Raw genomic sequence first — 24495 nt, forward strand, 5'->3', positions numbered from 1 at the left:
TGAGTGTGACCTTATTGGGAAAGAGGGTCCTGCAGATGATGGAGTTAAGATGTGGTCATTGGGCTGGGCCCTACTCCCAGATGACCTGTGTCCTTATAGAAAGGGGAGATTTGGACACACACAGAGGGAAGACCAGCCAAACACACGACAAGAAAGCTACCTGTAAGCCACGGAGCGCCCGAGGTTACCAGAAGCTAGGAGACAAGCAGCTTCCTCTCCTGGACCCCACAAGAGGCCAATCCTGCCAACGACAAAAGCGTGTTGTCTCATAGCTCTCGCCAGCCTTGATTTTGGGCTTCTAGCCTCCAGACTTTGAAACAATGGACCCCTGCCCTGGAAGCCCCCCAGTTTGTATACTTGGTTAGGGCAGCCCCAGCAAATTCGGACTCCACCTCTCACTGGCTGGTCAGCCTCAGGCAAGCTAGTTAAATCTGAGTCTCCATGTCTTCCTCTTTAGAATGGGAACACCAGGCGACTGCAAACCCCCTTCTGTCTCCCGTCTTCACACCTCCAGCCTACATTCCCAGTTTCGGCCGTGGACTGTGGGTGGGAGTGATATGCCCCAGCCGACCCAGAAACTCCTCCCCTCCGCCAGCAGACTTGGGGGTGGGGGATGGAAGGTGACAGAGCCAGCAGACGGAAAGAACCTGAGTCCCTGATGGAATGCCAGGAGGCCCTACCCTGGATCACGCATTAAACGTGCAGGACAGGAAAGGGTGATGTTGCTTGAATGCGGTTACCCTACCCTGACTCATAGAAAGCCTGGTCACATAGAACTTCAAGAGGATTAGAAGTATTATGGTAGGAAGTGAATAGTTAAGTTTTTAATAGCATTGCACTCTTTCTAACTGCCCCCCACCTAACACAGAGCCTGGCATAAGCAAGGAAACAAATAAGAAACAAAACAAAAACATACAAAACAAAACCACCACTGAATTGTTTCAATTAAAGAGTACTGATACCAAGAGTCCTTGGCTCTATCTCTGCCTCAACTTTAGGCAAAAGGCTTCAACCTCTGGCCTCAGTGTCCTCGCTTATAAAATGAAGCGTTAAACCAGATTTTCAATATGCTACAGCTCACCAATAATGAAAGCTTGCTTTGCCCCGATCAAAGACTGCCTCAGAATCCTTCTCAACACAGAGCCCTAGACGGGCCCTGCAGGTGATACACATGAGCTATCCGGACCCACCTGCAATGTGATTCTGGAACTGACCTGCTTTACTATCTGTCCTGAGGACAAGAACCTCAGTCCTCAAACTCAAGCTCACAGGAAAAATCACATTTAACCTCTTCTACAAATTATTTTCATTTTGAATTCTGGAGCCCTGATCCTGCTGGCCAGAAAGGTGACCCCAGTCACTTATGGCCAGGAGCTCTTCCTCCCACGCAGAGTTCCCTGGGTTACACAAGGTGTGGGTTTGGGGAACCCCTCCAGGCCTCAGCAGCTCTGCACGCTGCAGCTAGGGCCCCTGTACCCGGCCCTTGTCCCCAGCTTCGGTCCCTTTGGGTGTCCGGCATTCTGCCTCCGTCCCACACTGGGATTGGAACCCTCGGGGAGACTGAAAATCACCCAGCCATTCCTCCTGGGGCCTCTGCAGGGAGAGGTCCTACTGCTTGCAAGACCAGGCCTCTACTCTGGTCTGGAGACACCTCCTGGGAACTGGGAGAGACTCCCTTCCTTTTTTCCCCCTGTTCTACTTGGGGCTCTCTCATCCTCCTCCTTCCTCCTCCCATCTCCCAACACCACTGCCTCAGGGTGGCTTTGGAATGGAAAGCCTGATGGGATTGTGCCCCCTCCCCCCCCCAGCGCCCCCCCACAGCGACTCCTGAAGGCAGAAAGCCGGGGGCTGCTACCTGAGCTGGGGAGAGTGAAGGCACATATACCTGGGACTAAAAACCACACAGCCTCCGAGAACCTGAGGAACCTGGTTCTGGTGAAGGCCAGAGGTTGTGGGGGCAGAGTCTGCACGGACCTTTAACTCCGCCCGAAGTGCCACTGAGGGGAACCAAGCACTGTGTGTGGCAATGTTTTGTGCTGTGAGCACTGGCGTCACACCCCAAGGGGCATCCCACTCAGGTGGGATGTGAGTCATGCTCATTCTATAATAAATGCCAACGTTTGTGAACGATTCACCTCCCTCAAAAATGTCACTCTCACTTCCATTCTGACACATTGTCCTGAGAGGGAGCAGAAGGGTTAATGGTGTCTTACAGCCACTCACGGGAAATTCCACAGGACCCTGCGACAGAGACCCAGAGGTGTCAAAGTCAAGTGTCTCCAGGGCCCAGATAGATTCTAAATATACCCATGCACAGGGGTGGGGTGGGGGCACACATCTATCACAGGGGCGACCACCATGCGGCCCCGGGCCACAGACTATTTGTTGGAGGGACTTCCCATTTTTCTAAAGAAGGCAAAATATATGGCATTTTTAATATGCAACTTTCTGACTTTTAAATTGTTGGTAGCTAGCTCAGAGGGTTTTTTTAAATGCTGTGAGCCAAACAGAATCTAGCTGGGGTCGGGTCTGACCCATGACTTGTTTTGACGGCCTCTGTCAGGACTGAGGGAGCAGCTGGTGAACCACCCGGGCCCGGCAGGGAGCTGGACGGATGGTTTGGGTGCTGAGTACATGTGCACTGGTGTGTGGGCAAGACCACAAGGCTTAAGTGAGAACGGGTGAGAGTGGAGGGTAGGGTTCTTTAAGATGCTAGGTAAATGTCGCCTCCTCCTTGAAGCCTCCCTGCTGCCCCACGCCCACATCATCTTTACCGTGGGTCAGTGAGCACACGGAGGACAGCACGGATGAAGGAATGGCAGTGAGCAAATGCGTGAATTCTAAGTGGAGCATCTATGAAAGGCAAGAGCCCTGCTTGCCGCTCTGTATGCCTGATCCTGGTTATGGTGGGTACTGCACGCTCAGGGCCACAGGGCTGGCCGGCGAGCTGAGGCAGGTGGGACCAGGCCTGGTGGTGACAGAGCCACTTCCCACTCCTTTGTGCAGAACGACCTCCCTGGGAGGTGAAGGTAAAGAAGGCTCTCTCCTAGCTCAGTTCTACCCCACCCGATGAGCGTGCATCCCACGTGAGCCCCGGCAGGGCCGAGGAGCAGGCATGACGAGGCCCACGCAGCCGCCTCTCCTTGCTGTCCTGGGGCAGCGCCGCGGGGACGGAACACGGCCCACAGTCAGACAGAATGACAGTGCTAATGTCCCCTCGCCTCCACTCAGCCTCGCTGGCAGATGTCACCCCCTAGTGTCAAGTGTCCTATAAGCTCTGTGCCTCAACATTCTCGTCTGCGGATTGGAGGTAATCTAGGAACTTTAGAGCCGATGTGAAGACGAAGTCATACAGTGTATGAACAGTACTGGTCCAGGCCTGGCACATAGTAGGTGCTCAATAAACTGTACTGTCAGGAGTCTCGTGGTTCTAACTCTTCACACATTGATTCATTTGACCTGGAAAGGCTGTGAGGCGGCATTATCACCCATTTTAGAGATATGTCAACTGAGGCCAGGGGACTGCCTCGGGCTGCCCAGCACTTCACCTGATTCTGCTGAGCCGGTGTTTGCAGCCTCCCACTGCTCCCCGGCCACTCTCTTCCGCCCCTGCTAACACGCCATGGCACCCTGTCTCCTGTGGCCCCTGCGCGCTCTCTGTGGGTCGGTCAGTCCTGTCCCGATCCCCAGCTCTGTGACTGTTCCCCCATTCACCCCTCACCCCCATCACTGTCTCCAGGTTGCTCGCCATGAGGCAGGCCATTGCAGGACACAGCAGCACCCCACAAAGATTCACTGATGGGCCAGACTCCCCCATTCCACCCTTAGGACACAATTTCTCGATTTTTCTGATTCATAGGCCTGAGCAGAGCTGAGAAGGTCGCATCTCTGACAGGTTCCCTGGTGACGCCAAGGCGGCTGGCCCAGGCTAGGGCTCGTGGGACAGACAGGCCTAGAAACTGTGCAGCCACGAACAAAGATGCAGACTCGGGATGGATGACGAAGGAGAGCAACAAGTGGCTGAGACGGACAGTGACAGGGAGAACGTGTACTGCTCACAGGCTAGCCAACGAGGGTGACGGAAGAAGAATGAACCATGCCAAGAGGAGACAAAGCATTTCAGGCAGAGGGAACGGCACATGCAAAGGCCTGAGGTAGGAAGGGCATGGGGAGATCAGCGGCATGAGGAGGACAGTGGGGGCAGCAGGGAAGGTAGTGGGACACATGGCCGTCTGGCTGGACGTCACCTCCCAGCCTCCCCTGCACACGAGTAGGTTTTGGAATGTGGGTGACAGTGACGTGTGCCACCTGCAGTCTGGCACGGTAAGCACGTTCTGGGCTCTTCCCCTGGAGAGATGAGAACAATGCCCCCCAGGGTGGGAGAGAAACCAGAGGGTGCTTGAACCACTGGAGGCCCACCCTGGACCTTTCAGCTGCAGAGTCTTGGCACGCCTTTGTGAGAGCAGCTGAGCTTGCCATCCCCCACAGACGCCCAGTTCACCCAGCCCTAGCCTAGGGAACTGGCTATTAAAAGCTGGGCAGGTTCGGGAATCCCGGGATCCTAGCTCCGTCCTGGGCTGGACTGTGGCCTCTGGTGACTCACACCGCCTCTCTGGGACAGGGTTTGCAAAACGGGCTCCAGGGCCTCCTAGTCTAGGACTGCTCACACTTCAGAGGGCAGGGCGTCAGAATCCCCTGGAGGCTTGTTAAAACAGAGATCACTGGGCCCCATCCTGAGTATCCAATTCGGCACTTCCGGGGCAAGACGTAGAATCTTCTTTTCTAACAAGTTCCCAGGTGCTGCTGATGCTGCGGGTCTGGGATGCTTTGAGAACCACTGTCTTGGGTCCCTCTGGCCATGAATCAGCGTAACTCAGAATGTAAACACTGTATGTTTAGGGCCTGCCCTGAAGGAGACAGAAAAATTCACCCAGAGCTGAGAGGCAGAGGGCTTCTGACGGTTGGGGAATGGGTGTGTCTGCACAATACCCTGCACCGTTCAGAGTCAGATGTCCTGCTTTCCAGTCCTAGCTCCAGACCACCCTCAACGTCCTCAAGCCTCAGTTACTTCATCTGTAAAATGGAGATACAGAACACCCACTCCGTATTCAAGCCGACGGAGCTGGAGCTCCGGATGTGCTGGCCACTCTTGAGGCTGTCCTTGTGGGAGCTCCACACCCCCCCTGCACCACAGCAGGGAAGCGTGTGCTGGGAGGAAGGAGTAAGCAGCAGAGGAGGCCTGCACCCCTGCCACGTGGGTCATCACTCCAGCCCTGGGCTGCCCCACAACAGACTCCTCGGTGGGAAGGGAAAACAAGCGTTTATCTTGGGGGCAGGGGGTGTTTTATGCCTCTGCAGCGTATCCCTCCGGCTGTAGTACTGCTAGAACCCTCTGCCCCCGCCCACCTCGTCTCGCGGTCGGCCTTCACCTTTCGTCTAGTACACGTCTAAGATTATTGTGACTTTGAGGGTTATCTCAATGACAGGGACCGGACATGGCAGAAAACCTAGGTGACCAATATGCTAAGTAGGGCTCACAACCACAGGGAAACCTTCGGTCCTCGGAGGGGGCTGAGAGCGACGCCGCGGGGCCATGTGGTTGTACCGTGGGCAGAGTCACCTCCCCCATGTCATCCATACGGGGCATCTCCATCTCGGCGCTCGTCGTCGGGGTGATTACTCCTCGCTGTGGGGGCTGTCCTGCGCCTCCCAGGACAGTAAGCAGCATCCCTGGCCGCTACCCACTGAATGCCAACGGCAATCAGATACGTCTCCGGACATCGCCACATGTCCCTGGGGAACCAAGTTGCCCCGGGGTCGAGACCCACTGCTCTGGAGTAGCAGTACTCCCCTTAGCTGCACAACCAAATCACCTACGGAGCTTTAAAAACTATACATTCATGCCCGGGACTCTCCCCAAGACACTGACTTCCTTGGTCAAGGGTGCAGCCTGGGCAAGGGGGTTTGTCACCCTCCCAAGTGAGTTCTACTGGGCAGCCCTGGGGGAGAACCACACTCTGACTCTCACTGGGGATGCCAGTGGTTATGGGGTGGGAGAGGAGGCAGGAGCTGGGGGGCTGTGCTGTGCTGCACTAGAAAAGAGGGTCAGTTCTGCAAGCTAGTGATGCAATGGACCCATGAGAGCCAGGCCAGGGACAGGCTGTCATCTGCCCCCAGGATGTCAGCCTCCGTTCAAACACAAAGTATTCCAAGATTCTGTACAATGACTGAGCTCTGCTTTCTTTCAGTTTACCCATTCCCCAGATGAACCAGAGTTAACCCAACAGGACAGGGGTTCTGGTTAAAGTAACCAACTTGGCCCTGCTGAGACCATTTCTTTGCCTTTGAAACAAGAGGCTAAACAAGATTCAGATGACATCCCAGGTCTTTCTGGGCTTGTCCTTCTGCGGCTCTTAGTAAGAGAAGACACTGACTCGTCACTGAAATGAGTGCGATGTGGCCCATTTTTCAGCTGCTAGAAGACACCTCCCCCCCAATTTGGTCTCTACAAGACTCACGGGCAGATGACATAGCAATCTAGGTGAGAATGATATGGAGGACAGTGTCCCCAACCAGAGCTGGCCCGGAGCCAGGGTTTGGCCAGTATCTGCCCAGCACATGGACCACAGGCCCCAGAACCCACAGGCTCCCGGGGGGCTAAGTGCAGCCTGGAGGCAAACGAAGAAATGGATTGTGCCCTTATTCTCATGAAATCACAGCATCTTAGAGACAGACAGATAACTCAGTCCCATAAATGGAGAGCGTGGAAAGCCAAATGCTGAGCCACCTGTGTCAGTATCTCCTGCTTTGTAGGGAGCTTACTAAGGACAGTTCCCGGCCTCACCCCCAGAAATTCTGATTCTATAGGCCTGGAGTGAGGCCTGGGAATCTGGTTTTTCAAACTCTCAGGTGCTTCTGATACAAGGTTGAGGAAGAACCAAACCCTAATACACCCTTCCCAAAGAAAACATGCTTTGGCCTCAACATACCCAGGGTGCTGGCAACCTGTGCTCGAGCCCCGCTCCACCTGCACAGGGCTCTGGGTAGCACAGCATCTTATTTTCCCTGCACATAAAAGCCCTCTCTGTCGGCAAGGGCTATACTGTCTTCACTTGGCTCAGAGAGCGTGAGCCACTTGTCCAGCAAAGCAGATGCTGAATGGGGACCAGGAGCCGGTCCTCCTTCCTCCCAGGCTGGCCCAGCGTGGTTCCGCCAGCGGGGTGGGAGCACCTGCTCTGCGCCCGGGCCCGAAGCAGCCCGGCCGGCTCCGAGGCGCACCAGGCTGTTTATGCAAAAGCTGACAGCTCTGATCCACCAAAGGCGCCTGCTTCCAGCTCAGCCTCTAATAATAGCTCTTCCTCGGAATCCCTCCTGTCTTGGTGGGAGCGGAATATTTAGACATATCAAAGATTCCTTCCCCTTCTTTCATCGAGCCAACAGTGATATGAAAGGAGTACAATGAAAAGACGGGTCTCTATGACAAGCTTCAGAGAGCAGCCAATTCCCTGACATCCCTCAAGACTCCAATTGACTCCGCGCTTCTCAGATGGGAGTCACTGCGGTTACATAATAATAACACCTTCCATCTCTCTGGCGCTGTTATGGGCCTTTTGCCAAAGTGCTTTCACAGGCATTAGCTTTTGAGCCCACAAAGTATCCGGGAGGTGGGCAGGGCAGGGATCCTTCTCCTCAGATTACAAATAAGAAAATTGCTATGTGGAAGGGGTTAAATGACTTGCCTAAGGTCATACAGCAAGTTAGTCGCTCAGCACGGAGTCCTCGGTCAGGCAGGGCGTCTGGGGAGCACCGAATTCTAAATGGCCTTCCCTGAAAGACACAGAAGGGCCTTCCCTGGCTGGCGAGTGGGCCCTGCCTGCCCCTACCTCCTCTCTCCCTCACATTCCCTCCCTGCCTGTGCTCTAGTTACACAGGATTCCTCTCTGCGTCTCCACATCGCCATCCTTTTAACACTTCTGAGTCTATGCACATTCTGTCCCCACCACCTGGCACGTCCCTCCCTGCTCCCTCTCCCCTGTCCTTAGGACCAGCTCCTTCTCGTCCTCCTGCATCTACCGCCAGCACCCCCTCCTCCTCCAGGGAGCCTCCCTTGATGCCCACCTGGCAGAACCAGGTGCTTCCTCCTTGTACATACCCCTACTCTATCCCATATTGTGCTGCCTTATAATTAGCAACCTTAGCATCTCTGGCACCAAACTGTATTAGTTTGGCACCATATTAGTCTGCTTAGGCTAACTTCACAAAGTACCACAGACTGAGCGGCTTAAACAAGAGAAATTTATTTGCTCGCAATGCTGGTGGCTAGAAGTCCGAGATCAAGCTGCAGTCAGGGTTGCTTTCTGATAAGGGCTCTCTTCCCGGCTTGTGGGTGACCACATTCTCGCTTCTCACATAGTCTCTTCTCTGTGTATTCTTGGGGAGGGAGAGATCTCTGGGGTCTATGCCTCTTTTTATAAGGACACCAGTCTTATTGGATTAGGGCCCCATGCTTATAACCTCATTGACCTTAATTACCATCTTAAAGACCCCATCTCCAAACATAGTCATTTTGAGGGTTAACATATGAATTTGGGGATGCAATTCAGTCCATTACCCCTCTCAAGGACAACAAGAAGGTCTGGCTCTCTTTCAAGAAGACAGTAGCTAGCCAGGCCTCCTCCACAGCAGGGCTGGACAAATGTCCCATGCAGGAATCCCTTTTACAAGTCCTGGGCACATCACCCACCATCTGCTTGACACCCCGAGAACAGGGAGTCTGCCATTCATTCTTAGATAAGGAGATAAAAAGTTAAAAGTCCTAACACCTATCTACAAAGCCCAGTTGTCCTACTGAAACAATCAAAAGAATCCATCCCTCATTCCCATATTTGAAAATAACATCATTCTTCCCCTCAGTCTCGGCTTTTCTGGGCTCCTCACCCCTAGGCACCCAACTACCCAGCAAGCGTCTACTCCAATCATCCTCTCGTCCCTCTCCCAGATCAGTGCACAGGGCTGGGACAGACCCAGACAGAACCACCACCACTCCAGAGACCCTTCTTTCTCACTGCCAGGAATAAATGGCAGACCCTCTTTGGCTCTTAAAGGTTTATGCAAGGCTAGGCTTGGAGATGACCTGTCCCCTTGCTCAGTGACTGCCTGGTGTAAAGGGTCAGGACAGATGCCTCCTCCTCCAGGAAGGGCTCCTGATTCTCTCTTCAATGCTCCCAGGACACCAGCGCTCCCTTCTCGTGTATAGCATACACCCCCACTCTAGTGTACATTTTCCTGACCACCTCCTCCACCACAGGAGGGTAGAGGGTATGTGACATTCATCTCTCTGCCTCCGGCACCCAGCCCAGTTGGGAGGTCTTTGCGCCCATGCCCTGGGAGCCACACGGCTGCACACAGGGCCCCACCACTTACCCGCTGCTGAATTTTAACAAACACTCCAAGAGATAATGGTTAATTTCACAGAGCCGTGAGTGGAGGCTGTTAAAATGTTAATATTATTTAAATTGTTTTACATTTTCGATAGTTTGAGCCGCAAATATAAATGTTTTCCATGCTTTCCACGGAGCTGAGCTCACAGAAATGATTGATGAGGCGCCCAATGTGGAATTTCCCACTTTAAATGAAGAAATGCAACGTGAAGGTGATGAGAAAAATACTCCGCATCCACGTGCAATGTGCCAGTGGCTCTGGAGGCCCGACTCCCTGGCTTGTGGCCGCACCAGGTCATTTGTCCCCCTGGCCCACAGTGGCCATGTGGGCGAGGCTCCTCACTTCACCCCACCGGGCCTAATGTCATCATCTGGAGCCGGGGATAATAAGATCTGCCCCGACCTTCCGCAGCAGGCTTGCGTTCAGGGGTGCTGGGAGTTTCCTCCACAATGTGTCCCCTGAGCTCAGGGCAATGGCTGAGAGTGTACCATCTCATACCCGTTTTATACAACATATACATAGCCACACACACCAGAGCTGCGGGCGCCTATCTGACATTAAAGCCAGGGCTCTGAATCACCATATTTTTTTAAAGATTTTATTTATTTACTTGAGAGAAAGAGAGCAAAGACAGCATGAGTTGGGGGGTGGGGGGAGGGCCGAGGGCGCAGGGCTCGATCCCAGGATCCTGAGCTCATGACCCAAGTAGATAACCACCTGAGCCACCCAGGTGGCTTATTAATTAAGATTAAAAAGTGCCTGCTACTGAGGACCTCAGAGGGGAGGGGGGTGGGGGAACGGGATGGACCGGTGATGGGTAGTAAGGAGGGCACGTATTGCATGGTGCACTGGGTGTTATACACAACTAATGAATCATTGAGCCTTGCATCGGAAACCGGGGATGTACTGTATGGTGACTAACATAATATAATAAAAAATCATTAAAAAATATATATAAATAAATAAATAAATAAATAAATAAATAAAAAGTGCCTGCTTCACAGGACGTGTGGGTGATTCAGTTGGTTCAGCGTCCAACTCTTGATTTTGGCTTAGGTCATGATCTCAGGGTCGTGAGATCGAGCCCCACATCGGGCTCTGCACCGGGCATGGAGCCTGCTGAAGATATTCTCTCTCCCTGCCTTGGGACACCTGGGTGTCTCAGTCGGTTAAGAGTCCGACTCTTGGTTTCAGCTCAGGTCATGATCTCAGGGTCGTGAGATGGAGCCCTGAGTCTTTCCCTCTCCCTCTGCCCCTCCCCTGCTCTTGCTGTCCCTCTCTCTCTCTCTCTCTCTCAAATAAATAAAATCTTTTAAAAAGAAAAAGAACTTTTTTCCCTCCCTCTCCCTATGCCCCTCCCCCCCCAAAGTGCCTGCCTCACAATAGTGATAACTAATACACAGAGGTTTGCCTCTCCACCCCCACCCTCCTCCCTCCACACCCTGATACTCCAGACCCCCTGGGTGAGATACTTCACTCCCTGGGCCTCTGCTTCCCCACACTGGGAAATCTCCATGTCTGCCAGTTCTAACGCTGGCCCAATGGTGAGAGCCCAGCCTCAGCAGGCCAGCCTTCGGGCAGGGTGGGGAGCTGCATGCCTCGGGTCTCCCTCTTTTCCTCTCCCTCTGGATCCAGGCCTCAAGGCCCTCCTGACTGCAGAGCACAGGCCCGCCAGCCCCAACTCCTGGTCTCAGAGAAGCATCCAGCCTGGCCCCAACCTCATACTGAGAGGGGAAACCTGGGTTCCCTGCTCAGTCCCCAGAGGGGGCCCTACCTTATCCTCTTCTGGGCCCGCAGGGGGCTAGGTGCCGCACATGAATCATCCCCGGGGCCTGTCTCCACACGTTCTCGGCAAAGGAGGAACTATTAGCACCGTGTTGCATGTGAACAGACTGAGGCTCAGAGAGGCCAAGCCAAAGGACACACAGCTCGTGAGCAGTGGGGTCTGATTTTAAATCGAGGTGTTCAAACTCCAAACACCACACTGCTTCCTCCTGCAGGGAGCCGCCTGGATCGGAGCCCCTGACCCATCACACCTTCGGGGCTTCGTCTTTGCCTTATTAGGCATCATTCATTCATCCCATCAGTCAGTCATTCATGCAGTGCCCGCTCCAGAACAGGCCCCATGCTAAACCCTGGAGGAACGGGGGTGAGGGGGACACACTCATGGCCTCCCTGGGGCTGACAGTCGGTAGAGGGTGACAAGTGGGGAAGCAACTGGGGACAGTGTGGTTTGTGCCGTGACCAAGGGAAGCACAGATGAGGGCCCCCTAAGCCCAGCCTAGCATATCAGGGAAGACTCCCTGGAAGAGCCTACATCTAAGCTGGGGTCTGAATGATAAGCAGGAGTTAGCCAGGCAAGGTGTGAGATGGTGCTCCTGCTGAGAGCAAAGCAGGGAGGCACCGGGCACGGGTGAGGGGCAAGGGGAGCCTGGAGAGGGGAGGAGCCCTGTAAGACAGGCCACGGAAGACCTGCGGGCTTTACCCCAAGTGAGGAGTTATGGTTTTTCAGCAGAGGAGTGAGCGAGCAGATGTGGGCCCTGGAACCGTCTCTTTGGCTACAGTGCGGAGAGGAAACAGGACAGGGGAAGGACAAGCAGGAGCTAGGGCTGTGAGGAGGCCATGGCAGGAAAGGGGGGATTAGGATTTAAGAACAGTCGGCAGGGAGAGCTAAGAGACTGGCCACTCAGTGAATGGGAGACTGAGGGGGTGGGAGGTGCCAGGAGGAGCAAATGGACAGGGTCCCCCACCATGGACAGCTGTGGCTCATCCTGTGCTGAAGCCCTCAGCCCCCTGGCCAGGGCCATCCTGCCCTGGACACCGTGCCCACCAAGTGCGCGGGGAGCCTCAGGCTCTATAGCTCCGCCTCCCTGCTGAGTACCTGTCCCCCCACCCATCCCAGAGTGCGGACAGGTGAGGGGATCCTGACCTCACATACCCAAGCTCAGTGTGGCTCTAGCACCTTCAGAGTGACTGTGGGCAAGTGAGCAAACTTTCTCGAACGTCAGGCTCCGTATCAATCAAATGCAACAGTCATTGGACCTGTCGGCGGTCGGGGGTTCAATGAGATGAGACACGTAAGGCCTTCAGGTCTGCCCGGAACACGCCAAGCACTCAGTAAGTGGTGCTCTTGTTCTCACGGCTCAGCCAAGCCTGCAGCTGCTTCCCAGACCCCTGTCCGGGGGAAGGGAGCAGCCCCTGGGCCCATGGCAAGGTCCATGTCGTCCCCTCTCCCGCCCCACTGCGGGCCGAGCACCCGTGAGCACAAGTGGAGGCCCCGTCTCCGGGAGAAGGTCAGGAAGGCGTGTGGAGGGGGCTGGCTGTGATGGATGGCTTTCAGCAGTTCTACGATGCGTCACACACGTAATGGAAGTCAGCTGAGTGAGCCAGCCCTTCCCGCACTGCAGGGCGCGGATTTGGGGGCCCTCTTCTCCCGCCTTGCTGATGTTCCCTGACGTTCTGGGAGCGTGGAAGGCACTTAGGTGCTTTGCTGAGAAGGAAGAGAATACCAAATGAAGCTGAGACCTCCTTTCCTCCTCTCTGACAAGGACACGTTCTTTCAGGAAAGGAGAGGGAAGTGGGCCAAGCACCCTCAAAGGCAAGAAGACAGAAGAGCTCCAGCGCCAGGCGCCAAGGCTACCTTTTCCTGGCTGTGTGACCTCGGCGAGATCAAAACTACTCCAGGCCTCAGCTTCTTCATCCCTAAAATAGGGATCATGACAATAATCCCTACTTGCTGGGGCTGTTGTAAAATTAAACAGGGAAATACATACATACAAAGAGCTAGAACAGTGCCCGGCACGCGGCAGGTGCTCAGTCAGAGCCGGCTATAATAACAGGGAAAGAAACAGCTATGAGGCCCTCTGGGCTGCCGTCCTGCCCTACTGCTAACTTGCTGTGTGAACCCGAGTAAGCTCCCTACCCCGTCTGGGCTTGGGTTTCCTTATCCCGGACTGAGGGCATTGGTCTCCATGATGCCCCCAGGGCCCTCCGGGACTTCAAGGCTCCTCTTTGCACATAGACAGGGCTGCACCTGCCCATGACCAAGAGGGACTCGCACACCTGAGTTCAGCATGGCTTTCCCAGAGAGCCTTCTCAACGCTGGTCGCCTCAAAGCCAACTTCATCCTGAGATGAGCAATGATGCCCAGATAGTTGAAAGAAACAGACAGGAGGGGCTGGCTTCCATTGCCTCCCCTTCTACTCTCTTTCTTCTCCCCAGCACGGCAGCTCCCCACGGGCTGGCTTCCTTGACCCTCCCCTTCTGCTCATCCTAACCTCCAAGCCTTTTCTTTACTCTCCTCATTCCTCTGCTCCCCAAATCCTTCCCACCCCTCAAGCCCCGTTCAATCCACGCCTCCTCCAGAGAGCCTTCCAGCTCCACTTCCTGGCCCCTCCTAGGACAGACCATCGGCATCGTATACCTTGGAAAGAACATGATAAAGTGGAACAGATCGGGCCAAACAAGATGAGACAAAATGGGCGGAGCTGTTGACCAGAAATGCCATGCCCAAACCAGAGCAGGGCATCACAGCCAACAAGCCACGAGCAGAGGCAGGGAACTCCATGACCCCAGTATATAAGAGCCATCCTGTGGGGGGAACAGTCCAGCTGCTGGGCACTACTCCTTACGACCCGTTTTGCAGCTGAGGAAAACTGAGTCTCCAGCTGAGTAAGTCACACGTGGATTAGAAAGTCAGTGAGTGGCAGTACCAGGATTCCCATGGGTCCTGGCCGTCAAGTCCAGGGGCCGCACCATTAACCCAGTCACAGGCTTATCGTGCTCCCTCTCCAGACAGGGCTGTGGCCAGAATCCACAGGGAGGTAAGGCTGGAGCTCAGAAACACAGCTGGTCCTGGAAGGAGAACCCTGAGCTCTTGCAGGGCAGGCTTAGTCCAGCCACCCCACCCTGTTCCTCGAGGGGCCCGGTTTTATTAAGTAAATTCCCTCCACTGGGTCTTAACAATACTCGGCCTCTGACGAATCCTGCTACAGTGACGAACTCAGTAGGCACTCAAAAGGATGTTTCCAAATGGGTGACAGGCAAGCCCCTGGCTGCCGGGAAGCCCTCTTGGGCACAGGGAGGCACATCCCAGGCTGCGGCAAGTTCACAGAGCATTGCCCTGGCTGGAGGCGGTTCTCTGAGAACCCACGGGCTGTCCCGCCTCCTCCGTGTAGAACACCGGCGCATGGGGTTGGGGGATCGCCCCTCGAGCTGCTGACAGCCTGAATTTCTAACAGCCAACTTCAATTCTCTCCCCTCCCTCTCCAGCACCGCTCTCCCCCCCAGTAAATAGCCCGGAGCTGGCTGTCCTGATAAACTGGGGCTTTGGGGACTTTCTTCAAGTGCCTTGTAAATGGAAGCGTCTCAGACCAACAGCTCTCAGTGTTCAATGAGATTATATTTCTTATTTAAATAGCTGATTGGAGGATTGGTTTCAAAGTAAGGCACCGTATGCCCCTGGCCTCCTCTGGGCTCCCAGGGAGAAGCGATATAGTGTAGCATTGTGCAACGGAGCCTCTCCTTGCAGCTCGGCTCCCATTCAGATGCCTCCGGGATGGGGGGAGCCGGTCGGGGTGGGGGATAAAAGCCGCCTCCCCTCTTGGTTTGGGGAGCCGGAGATTATGCCTTTCATTCAAGAGCGCCTTCTCCGGGGCTCCCCACCACGCTCTGCACCAGTTGTCTCCCCTCTCAAAGCGACAAGGAGATAAAAGGCAATGTGTTCACTTCATCCCACCTCCGGGGAGAGCTCAAATCAGTCTTTTGTCAGTGGAGGATAAGCGCCACCATTTTAGGAAGGGTCGTTGTTCAGCGTGCTCTGTTGGAAGGTTCTGTGCCGGCTCTTCCCCCTGTTTGTGCTGTGCTTTCCCTGGCCCCGTGCTGGGCCCCGGGCAGGCTGATGCATGCCTTCTGATTTGGAACCCACACCCGACCCCAAGAGAGGTGGCATCGTCGTGGATAGCAGGTGACCCCTGGCCCTTTGGGAAGGATGAGGTTTGCATAGGACCCAGTTCTGCCTGAACAGTTCCATGTGGCCCCTGCGAGGGCCTGAGCTCTTTGCTTCAAGGAAAATTGCAATTAATTGTGTGTCAAAATAACATATTAGTAACAGCAGCACTGGACCATGTGCAATCCCTCTCCTTTCAAGCTTTTGTCTGCATGGGACCGGAGGGGCTTGTCAGGGCATCTTTGAGACAGGCTGGCGGCCCCCGTCAAAAGCAGCCCTAGAATCTCAGTGACCGTCCCAGAGCCCCAGACAAGATAAAAGGCCAGTGGTGGCCTTGCAGGATGTCCGGCTCTGTTTCCGGGGCCGGGCGGGGCCGGCGATCTTCGCTCCTGGCAGCTGCGGCACAGGGGCGGGTGGTTTGGTATGCCAGGCACATCCAGCGCCTCGTGCATCCAGGGACCGCAATCAGGTAGCTGATGGGGATGCAAGTCACATCGCCTGGACCATTGCCGCAGTGAACTGATTCATGCTGCTACTTTGAGGCAGGGAGAAGGGACAGCGGGGCCTGGAGACGAACCAGCCTGGCTTTATTATACAGCTGCTGTTTTCAAGCTGGAATATTCCAGCCTCTCCTGCTCCCTCTCTTTCTGCAGAGCCGGCGCTGGCTGCCTACCTGCAAAGACAGTGCTCATTCTGGCCCCTGGCTCTGTCTAAACAATGGCATTATGCAATGCATAAAGAGTACCCGGGCAACGGAGACAGGCATGGCTTAATTCGCTCAGTGCCCAGTGGCTTTTGAACGCCCCTGCATTCAGCCTTTATCCCGAGCGGCCCCGGGCCTCCCCTACCCTTTATTCTCCATCCCTCCCCATCACAAGCCTCCCTACACAGGTCTGCAATGGAGCTGATGGCCATGAAATGAGGGACACAAAGGCAAGGGGAGACAAGAGCGCTCTGTAACTGGGAAAGGCTCTGGCTCTGGGTAGGGAGACCTGGCCATCAACTCAACCGGGTGGCCTTAGCCATTCCCTTCCCAGCTCGGAGTTCCAGGTCCTGTCTGCAAATAAGAGATGAGAAACAAGTCCCAGAAGGGCTTTTGCAACTCTGCCATACTATAATCTGGATACACACAGCTCAAAGCCATTGTTCTGGTCTCACTGATCGTGTAGGTCCGTCTGTGTATTGATGATATTCGCCTTGACTGTGACCAGTCGCCTAACCATAAAGCCAGGCCACAGGTCAGGACAGTAAATGCCAGGGGATGCCCGTGGCACGCTGGTGGCTGCCTGGCCCATCTACAGCAGCAGCCGCTGCCCAGCTGCGGCTTACAGTTGCCCTGTAGGACTAGGAAGTCCAGTTTTGTGATAGCCTCCAATTCTTTTAAAAAAAAAAAAAACAGAAATACAAAATTTTATGCCAAGTCTCACAATTTTAAAATGTTCACTCAATGTCTTGTAAACACTGTAAAGTCAAACAAAACCTATCAGGGACCTTTCTGCTCAACAGGCTTTCAGGTTATAAAGTCAGGACCTGACAGGGATACCAGGTATCTGGACTCCAGGGACACCATCTTATAGAAGCCTGCAGTCGGTTAATGGGTGTTCCTGGGACTGGACAAATTCTAGAGGGCAAGGGTGCCCCATTATGTTTTTTAAAAAGAGGAGGAGAGGAGGGGAGGGGAGAGCAGGGGAGAAAGAAACCAAAACCAGGCTCAATGTCTGGGCTAACCGGATGGCCCCCTTTCCAGAACTAAGGGAAATATTCCTATGGAGCCTACTGGCTCTTACGTCCTCACTGCCCCTGCCACCTGACCCAGTAGGGCCAGACGCCACGCCTAGACTCCTGGATCCCCCACCCCCATGTGGCTGAGAAAGTGATTCTACCACTTAAGTTACTACCTGCCCACCCAGACCCTGGCTCCCTACACTTCGGGCCTCAGTCTCCAAACCCTGCGCTCCTGATGCAAGCCCTCCCAGCAGCTAGCATTTGCAGGCAGTGTCATATAAAGATCCCAGGACAAGCAGGAGAGCTTCAAGCAGACCTCTGCCCACAGAATCCCACACCAGCGGCAATGTCCCAGCAGCCCAGCTTATAAAAATATATCTTAAAGAAGAGATGCCACATCTTAATAACATACCTGCAAGTCTCCGAAGCCACAAGTTCATATTATTTCAACAAGTACTGAACAACGAATATTTGCCAGCAGGGAGGGAAAATATATTAGATACGAGGAGTTCCTTGAGGGCCAGGAGAAAGGACATACTCACATACACATTCAGTTAGATAAAAACCAGGGCGTAGGCAGTCTGGGGCTAAAAGCAACCATCTTTTGTACTGATTGAGGGATTACTATATTACAGCACTGGACTTGCTGTCAAAAACATCTTCACAGACACAGCATTAATACGGGAGGTATGAGGCCAACTCCCTACTCATAGCTATAACACAAAATCAAAATCCTCCGTAGGACGTAGATCAGATTGCTATGGCAAGTGAGAGGAGGAAGAGCGGATATTTGATCTGTCCTCTAAACACACCTGTGGAGATATAAGAAGGGTGTCCCTCCCCTCCAAATAAAGGGGAAGGGCATCAGTGAGAGAGCAAAGACGGGGGAGTGTGCAGAAAGTGGGAGGACTAGCCTGCTGGGGAGTGGACAGTCAGCTGGGCGAGTGGTCCCCAACTCCAGGGAAGTTCAGGCTGGTTGCAGCCGAGAGGACATAGGAGAAGATAGCTGGAAAAAAGGTGAGGGAAGTTGATTAGAGGCCAATCATGATGAGCCCCAGGCAGGCAGAAGAGTTTACGCTTTATTTTATAAGCAATAGGGAGCCATGGGATGTTCACAGAGAGAAGGATTCCATTAAAACTGGGTTTCAGAATGAGCCTCCGCTGGCTACACGGAGAGCAGACTGGAGGCTAGGAGAGTGACCAGGAGATGGGAACAAGGGGGTGGAGGGATGACGGCCTGAACGAGGGCAGGGGTGATGGGGTGGCAGAGAGGAAACGGACATCATGATCAGCATAAACAGTCTAAACAGCCTGGTAAGTGACTGGAGAGCAGGGGTAAGGATGGAAGCTTTCTGCAATGTAGGGAGGATTATGGCACCACCCTCGAAAGGAGGAGGAACAGGTTGGGGAGGGAAGAAGATGGTCTCAGACCCATGCTCTGAATGGACGACCAGTCGAAGACCGATGAGCAACCTCTGGTCTTGGCTGTGTGGGTTGGCACAGGCGAGGGAGTTCTGGGGCTGGGGGATACTAGGCAGCCGAATTCGCAAGGAAGCACTGCAGAGGAGACACCAACCCCCCAACACTCCCCAAACCCTCATCCACTGGGCCAGAGGCTGGGCCGTGAGCTCCAGCCTCTAGGTCCCGGGAGGCCCTAGTGCCGTATGGGAACCATAAATATTTGCCTGGTTAAGAGCCCGAACTGGAGACTCGGCAACAGCTCCTCTGCTGCGGTAATTGACACATCTTTCATGGCGGGCTCAAGGAGGGAAACCGTCTCAAGTGATGGCACTTCACACTCGGTACTTGACATTTCCGAGGCACTCCACAGGCATTAGCTAATTAATCCTTGAGTCTGTTTAGCCCCCAAAAGAACTCCCAGAGGCTGCACTTGTACCCCATGGGCAGGAGTTTCACACCCTCCTGAGGCTCAGGATACCGAGCGGTGGGTGACCGCCTTGGAGAGAGCCGCTCGCCCGCTCCCTCCCCAGATGGATCCCAAGGCTACAGACAACCAGCAAGGGAACCTGAGAGAAGAGGCCTTCACTGTGCGGGTGTTTCCCGGGAAAGAGACGGGAAGGTGGGGCGAGGGCCAGGGGACTGACACCCACTCAGCCAAACCAGGTGCTGCCCCACTGCGCACTTTACTTTCCTCTGAGCATTTTTAGTGACTACTCATTTCACCGTCAAAACAATCCTTGTCTTAGGTTGGATTCCCCCAGGAGGAGCCCCTGAGACAAGGATTCAAGGTCAAGCAGTGTTTGGGGGATGTGATCCCAGGAAGCACGAGTTGGGAAGCGGAAGGAGAGACAGAGAAGGGACAGAAGCCCAGGCAGGATGTGTTGTGGAGCGCAGGCAGGTCCCACCCCGCTGGGGCCCTGGAGATTTACAGAGCACACCTCAGGGAGCTCCCACCAGCCGCAGGCTGAGGGCCGCAGCGGCGCATGAACTCCCTCCACCTGCCCGTGCCACCTGTGCATTCAGATCCACCAGAAAGCCCTTCAACGAATATCCCTTGGTGTTTGCCTCCGACGCCACCAGGATGGAAAGCCGGAGAACCGTCAGTGCCCAGAGACATGGGCAAAGCACCAGCAGCAGCGGGCACAATACCACTATTCCTGCTTTCAGAGAGGAGGCTCCCGAGGCTTCCAGGTGGGATGTATGTGGCCCAGCTCACACAAGTAAGAAGTGGCAGAGCCTGTGACCCAAGTCCCTTTGCCTCCAAAGCCTGGGTTCTTTCCACTGTGCCCGCCGTCTTCCAGGCCCAGCTTCTCCTCTCCTCCCACCTTTCTTCTTGTCCTAGACCCACAAAACAAGGGACAAGCTGTCTGCTAACAGCGTTGGCTCCGCCTGAGTCAGTCTCTCAGACACCTGACTCTTGAGTAGGTTTCCCTGAGATAAGGGCTTAACGACAGATCTGTCTGTTGACAAGGTCTGGAACCAAGCGGGCAACCCTTCCTCCACAGCACCTATTCCTCCGCTCGCAAGTCCCTTCTTTTCCTTGGTCCTTTAATTCATTTGAGAACTTTGTGAAGTGCAGAGCCGCAGGGTTTCAAAGAGCTGTAAATTCTCCACCCTGATGCCACAGGCCCTGCTGCTGGGTTTGTGCTTTGTTTTTGCTTGCACAAGCCAGTGGTAAGCACTTATCGCTGGTTGGAGAATTGAATTTGGCAGGAGAGATTTCTGTGCATTTGGGGGATTAATTTGCCAAGCACCTTCCCCAGCAGAAATTCTAAAGACAGCAGCCAAGTGGAGAGGGGTGCAGGCAGCCTGGCAGTCACGAGCCAAACCTTCTTCTATAGGTGGCGCTCTCCAACCTTGAGAAGAAATGCAACATTTCCCTGCTTTCACATCTCAGAAGGCACTGTCTCCTCCTCCAGTGAGCACTGTTCCATCAGAGGCCAGCTCAGGAGGGAAGCTGATGGTCAAGGAGGTGGTCGGGCGGCCAGGTGGAAAAGGGAAAGGTCCTGGGACCAGGCATGTCCCCGACAGTGGGGCACATACTTAGCCCAGCTACCAGGACTAGAAAACTCCCAGGTAAGCAGGTGTGGCAGTAAGTGAGGATGGCCAGCCACGAGCATCAGTGGAACCAGCTACAGGCAATAAGCAAGAGAGTGACCAGAAGTCTCGGAAAGGGAAAGAGGCAGAGACCTGGCAGGCAGACTGGCAGCCATAATGTCGATTCTCTTTCAAAGGTGTGTTGGAGGGGCGCCTGGGGGCACAGTCGGTCAAGCATCTGACTCTTGGTTTCAGCTCAGGTTGTGATCTCACGGTTGCGAGATCAAGCCCTGTGATGGTCTCCGTGCTGAGCGCCGAGTCCGCTTGGGATTCTCTCCCTCTCCCCCTCCCGCTTGTGCTCTCTCGCTCTCTCTCAAATAAATAAATAAATCTTCAAAGGTGTGCCAGAGATGGCTTATACAGCCCTCAAAAGGCAATTATTACACTTCCAGAAAGTCTATCCATAGTTGTTAAACACAGCCATTATTAAAAATTAAATTATATAACCTTACAATTGAGTGATTTATATTAAGACCAGAAGTTCAAAAAAAAAGTACTCAAAATTTATTACTTCCTCATTCTTTTACTACATCTTACCATCATTTATATTGTTGAGTTTATTTACATCTATTGTATCTGTACAATGGAGATTCTTTATCCTAAAGGCTGCCGCACCGCTCCTAAAGTTAACCGGGTTGGTAGTAGTTACACCATGGAAATTGGTGAACACTAAACATTTGGGCTTCATTCCCCACCCCCACCCCCACCCAGGAAGTCAGCGTTTAGTAGCGTTTACCAGCACACTACCGGTAATTGCTACCCCAAAGCAAGTACTTCCTCTCTCCCTGGCACCACCTGCACCTCCTGCTTATTACATCACAACCTGGGCGCCGCACACCCGTATGGCATGCCAGTTATTTAAAAATACTGATTTACTTCCAGTGTGGTTGGTAAACAGCTGCTGTTCCAAGCCCCCTGTGAAAAAGACATCCTTTCTCCAGCCACATGGCCCCTCCCTCAATGCCACTAACGGTTAGTCCCTGAGACTGTTCTAGCATCGGCTGAGGCCAGTGTTCACGCAGTACACGTTGTCAATATTTGTCCCATAATCTCTGTTTACAAGTTAGGTGTTACTATCATCCCCATCCTACAGAGAAGGAAACTGAGGATCTGAGGGGGAATAAACCTCACCAGCGCCACACAGCTAACAAAAAACAGAGCTGGGATGACCCCGAAGTTGGCCTGAGCCCAACCAGTGCTCCCAGCCATGGGGCCACACCATTTCTCACTGGCCTGGAGGTCTGAGGGCAAGTGGCAGGAGCTGGGCTCCAAGGCCTGGGAGACGAACAGAGTAAGGTGAGCACCTGCTCAGGTTAGCTGAGTGGAGCCCTGGGCTTGAGGGGCGGGGCATGAGAGGGGCCCACTGAGGAAAACAGCTGGGCTTGTCTCAAGAACAAGGCAAGCCCTGGTTACCAGAGTCAGACAGTACACCAGAGAGGGCCCGATAGCAAACGTATTCTGGAGGCAGAAGCGCTGAGATCCAGCCTAGAACTCCCGAGGTCTCAAAGCGAGACTGGCCCATGAGGGTCAGGTGGTTCAAGAGTCCTCACAGCGGAGTCACTAGACATTATGGGGGGTCCTCCCTTTTCCTCCCGTTCCTTCCTGTGCCCAGTCTGAGTCTTTGAACAGTGAAGTATAAAACCCTATGTCTCTCCTCAGGAAGCTTAGAATCCGAGCTAAGGAGAAGCTGCATGTACATATGAACAATGTAAGTACTAAATATTTGGTTAATGTAACACAGGTGAGGTCACAAAGCAGGTGTCACGGCTGAGAGAAAGCTTCTAAAACCAAGACAGATGCCCTCCTCTGTAAGACATGCCATCTATTGGACAACACAAAGATTTTCCTATCACTACAATTCCCAGATGTAGTGTGTGCCATTGTAAGTCTGAGTCTCGCAGTTAGCAGTTTTCTGGAGGAAAAATACTGTCTCATAAAATATGCAAAATTATAAGAGCCATCCTGATTTCAGAAACGTGCAATGTAAGACACAAAAATAGATTCTCATGTTCCAAGGTCACTAGGACAAGGGATACGGCAAAGAGCCAGTCCCCTCAAAGCTTCCCTTAAGTCAGTTAGTCAATCATTCATTCAACAAACAGGCATTGAGAAACCAGTGTTGGGGACACAGCACAGAGCAGTAAATGCAGACTTACTCCCTGCTCTCCTAGAGCTCCCAGCTGAGCTCTCTAGAGAAGGTGGTCGTTATCTTAGTAAAACAAATATGTATGCCCTTACAAACAGGAGCATCTGCTATCGCCAGTGCTGGATGCAGCAAGAACGTTAGAGAGGAGGGACTCTTTAAACGGGTGGTCAGGGAAGTCCTCTCTGAAGAAGCCCCTCTACAGAGGAAGATAGGGTAGGGAGGGGGCTCCAGGGAGAGGGGAAGACGGCCAGCTCATTGGGTGCAGAGGGTAGAAAGGGAGCATAGCACAGAACCAAGTCAGAGAGGTCAGCAGAAGTCAGACCAGGCACAGCCATGTAGCCATGGCAATGGGTTTGGCTCTAATCTGAGCTCAACTGGGAGAACGTGGATGAAACTTTCATGCAGGGCAGTGACATATGCTGATGTAGGTCTTAGAAGGATCCTTCTGGATGCTGGGTTGAGAATAGACCAATCGGGGGTGGTGGGAAGAGAGACATAGGGAAACCAGTGACAAGACTATTACAGTAATCCAGGCATGCGATGGAATCATGGCCATAGAGAAGGAGAGAGTATACTGATTCAGGATTTGGACAGAGCCAAGAGTATGTTGTGACTGACTGAGGATGGGGGAGAAGGGTGCTTTCATGGGCGACATACTTGCGTAGGTGCTGGTGCTGCTAACAAAAGAGACACTAGTATGTGCACACCCCTGTCTAACCCAAGGAGAGGTGGAAAAGCGCCAGGACCACAGTCTCCACTTATCAAAGCCTCAAGAGAGCCTAAAAGGGCAAGTTCCAATGCTGGACTGAACCCTTCTTAACTTATTTGTCCCCAAATCAGCAAGACACACAGTCAATGCTCTGAGTAGCAACATGTAAAATAAATGCTGCGCAAATATGTAAGATGAAGAAAACACAAGTCAGGTGTGGTCCTGGAGGGCTTCCTGGAGGAGGCGATTTCTCCTCTAGATCAAGAAAGACAAGTAGAATCAAAACAGGTGAGGAGAATTGAGACGGCATGCCCTGGCAGAGGGTGTAGTGGGGGCAAAGATGGACAAATACAAATATAGGGAGACATTAGAGCCAGCAGCCTATTCCGTCTCTCCCCTCCCCTGGACAGGACAGCATCTTTCTTGGGGTACCTCATCTGGTCTGAGGGTTGCTGGTAGACCCATATCCTCCTTTTCTTTTTTCTTTTTTTTTTTTAAGATTTTATTTATTTGACAGAGAGAGAGACAGCCAGCGAGAGAGGGAACACAAGCAGGGGGAGTGGGACAGGAAGAAGTAGGCTCCCAGAGGAGCAGGGAGCCCGATGCGGGGCTCAATCCCAGGACTCTGGGATTACACCCTGAGCCGAAGGCAGACGCTTAACGACTGAGCCACCCAGGCGCCCCCCTCCTTTTCTTTTTAAAACAGCATTATTTAGATATAATTGGCATACACTAAACTGCACATAATTAAAGTCTACACTTGAGTAAGTTCTGACATATATAGACACTCATGAAACACAGCAAGTAAGATAACAAACATCATCACCTCCAGAAATTTCCTCCTGCCCATCCCTGAAAGTCCCCAACAACCACTGATCTATTTCCTGTCACTATCCATTAGCTTGCGTTTTCCAGAATTTTATGTAAATGCAATCATATAGTATTACTCTTTTTTTTTCTGGCTTCTTT

General features: G+C 53.3%; 1 pseudogene; it reads left to right on the plus strand.

Moving 5' to 3' along the window:
• LOC113258883 (calcium homeostasis endoplasmic reticulum protein-like) overlaps positions 1-19817 on the plus strand; it is a 36452-nt pseudogene extending 16635 nt beyond the window's left edge.
• The last annotated feature ends 4678 nt before the right edge of the window (positions 19818-24495 follow it).

This window comes from Ursus arctos, unplaced genomic scaffold (genome assembly GCF_023065955.2).
Source record: "Ursus arctos isolate Adak ecotype North America unplaced genomic scaffold, UrsArc2.0 scaffold_7, whole genome shotgun sequence".
In the NCBI taxonomy this organism is placed as follows: domain Eukaryota; kingdom Metazoa; phylum Chordata; class Mammalia; order Carnivora; family Ursidae; genus Ursus; species Ursus arctos.